The sequence below is a fragment of the Triticum dicoccoides genome, chromosome 7B (genome assembly GCF_002162155.2).
Source record: "Triticum dicoccoides isolate Atlit2015 ecotype Zavitan chromosome 7B, WEW_v2.0, whole genome shotgun sequence".
Classification (NCBI taxonomy): Eukaryota; Viridiplantae; Streptophyta; class Magnoliopsida; order Poales; family Poaceae; genus Triticum; species Triticum dicoccoides.
Genome location: NC_041393.1, coordinates 364694772 through 364698072, shown reverse-complemented (window position 1 = coordinate 364698072; position 3301 = coordinate 364694772).

The following is a 3301-nucleotide window of genomic DNA, read 5'->3' as shown; positions in this document are numbered from 1 at the left end:
GTCATCGGTGCAAGCAATGAAAACTGCTCTCTAAATATGTATGACTTATTAGTGCAGAGAAAATAAGCTTTGTACGATCTTGTTGTGGAAGCAATAAAAGCGACAGACTGCATAATAAAGGTCCACATACAAGGGGCAATATAAAGTGACATTCTTTTGCATTAAGATTTTGTGCATCCAACCCTAAACACGCATGACAACCTCTGCTTCCCTCTGCGAAGGGACTATCTTTTACTTTATGTTTTTACTTTATGCTTGAGTCAAGGTGATCCTCGCCTTTCCCTTTTTCATTTTTTCCTTTGGCAAGCTCCTTGTGTTTGAAAGATCATGATATATATATATATCCAATTAGATGTTAGTTTGTGTTTTGTGTTTAAATTAGTGTTTGTGCCAAGTAAAGCCTTCAGGATGATTTGGATGATAGTTGCTTTGATTCTGTGCAAAAACAGAAACTTCTGCGTCCACTAGAAGAATTGTCAAAATTTGCTGGAGCGTGAAAAAATTCTGAATTTTTTACACATGATTGAGATACAAATTTCCCACGTTGTGCTATTTTTCCAGAATTTTCGGAGTTACAGAAGTATGGTCATTGTCCCGTTTTTGACAGATTCTGTTTTTGTGTTGTTTGCTTGTTTTGATGAATCTATGGATTGTACCGGGGGGTATAAGCCATGATGGAGTTAGAATACAGTAGGTATAATGCAATAATAAAATATGAATGGGTTTACAATAGTACCTAAAGTAGTGATTTGCTTTGTTATACTAACAGATCTCATGAAGGTTTTTATTGAGTTTTGTGTGTTGAAGTTTTCAAGTTTTGAGTGAGATCATGATGTATGAAGGAATAAGGAGTGGCAAGAGCCTAAGCTTGGGGATGCCTGAGGCGCCCCAAGGTAATATTCAAGGACTCCAAAGCATCTAAGCTTGGGGATGCCCCAGAAGACATCCCCTCTTTCTTCTACCAACTATCGGTGATATTACTTGGAGATATATTTTTATTCACCACATGTTAGCTATTTTGCTTGGAGTTTCGTGTATTATATGAGTCTTTACTTTGTTTGCTTTTTAGATTGTCACAATCATATCTTTGCTGAACACACATTTTGAGAGTGACACACATTATTCGTGCTTTTTAGAATACTCTATGTGCTTCACTTATATCTTTTGAGCTAGGCAGTTGCTCTAGTGCTTCACTTATATCTTTTAGAGCACGACGGTGGTCATATTCTAACGAAATTGTTGAACTCTCATGCTTCACTTATATATTTTTGAGAGTTGATAATAGTAATGACAATTAGTACAAATATGAATTTGGTCCTAATATGATAGTTATTCAAGAGGGATATAATAAAAACTTTCATGTAGATCACTGAATATGATAAGTTTGATTCCTTGCACTAGTTTTGCGATATAAAGGTGGTAATATGTGGGTTGTGCTAGTGAGTAATTGTGGTTTAGTAATAATATTGGTGTTAAGGTCTGTGATTCCTGAAGCATGCACGTATAGTCCCTCGTTATGCTATGAAGTTGGAGCATGATTTATTATTGATTATCTTCCTTATGAGTAGCGGCCGGGATGAGCGATGGTCTTTTCCTACAAAGTATCCCCCTAGGGGCATGCATAGTTGTACTTTGCTTCTAGGGCTAATAAACTATGCAATAAGTATATGAGTTCTTCATGACTAATGTGAGTCCATGGATTATAGACACTCTCACCTTTCCACAATTTGCTAGCCTCCTCACTACCGTGCATTGCCCTTTCTCACCTTGAGTTGTGGTTCAAACTTAGTTGGTGCATCCAAACCCCGTGATATGATATGCTCTACACACATAAGCCTCCTTATATCTTCCTGAAAATAGCCACCATACCTACCTATTATGGCAATTCCATAGCCATTTCGAGATATATTGCCATGCAACTTCCACCGACCCATTATTATGACACACATCATCATTGTCACATGCTTTGCATGATCATATAGCTAACATAGTATTTGTGGCTCAGCCACCGTTCATCATTTTTTATACATGTTATGCTCTATCATTACACATCTTGGTACATCGCTAGAGGCATTCATATAGAGTCATATTTCTTTTCTAGTATCGAATTGTAATTTTTGAGTTGTAAGTAAACAGAAGTGTGAAGATCATCATATTCATTATTAGAGCATTGTCCCAAGTGAGGAAAGGATGATGGAGACTCCGGATGAAAAATATTTTTTTTGTCAAAAATAGCCCACAAAAAGGAGGCCAAAAAGATCCCAATAAAAAGAGAGAAAAGAAAAAAATGAAAAAGAGAGAAAAAACGAGAAGGGGCAATGTTACTATCCTTTCCACACTTGCGCTTCAAAGTAGCACCATGTTTTTCGTATTGAGAGTCTCCTATGCTTTCACTTTCATATAACTAGTGGGAATTTTTCATTATAGAACTTGGCTTATATATTGCATTGATAGGCTTCCTCAAATGCCCGAGATCTTCATGAGCAAGAAAGTTGGATGCACACCCACTTAGTTTTATTTTTGAGATTTCATACACTTATTGCTCTTAGTGCATCCGTTGCATGGCAATCAGTACTCCCTGCATTGACATCAATTGATGGGCATCTCCATAGCCTGTTGATTAGCCTCGTCAATGTGATACTTTCTTCTTTTTTATCTTCTCCAAATTATCTCCATCACCATACTCTATTCCACCCATAGTGATATATCCATGGCTTGTACTTATGTATTGCGTGAGAGTTGAAAAAGCTAAAGCGCATTAAAAAATATGAACCAATTGCTCAGCTTGTCATTGGGTTTGTGCATGAAAAATACTTTGCATTAATAAGATGGAGCATGACAAGGCTATATGATTTTGGAGGGATAAAGTTCTTTAGCATTGATATTTTGAAAGATATGATTGTTTGTTGGCATGCCTTCTTGTTGTTGTTGTTGTTGTTGTTGTCCGTCTGTAGGTTAGTTTCTAGGTTAGTCTGTAGGTTAGTTCGGTTAGTTGCTAGGTTAGTTAGGTTAGTTTCTAGGTTAGTCTATAGATTAGTTGTTGGAAAAATTTATAGGAGAAGAAAACAACAATAAGAAGAAAACAACAACAACAACAACAACAACAACAACAACAACAACAACAACAACAACAACAACAACAACAACAACAACAACAACAAGAAGAAGAAGAAGAAGAAGAAGAACAAGAAGAAGAACAAGAAGAAGACACGACACCACCGACACCTCGACCCCCGACACGACCCCATCTACACCCCGGCCCCAAACACCCCCGACAGCCCGACCCCTGACATGACACCCC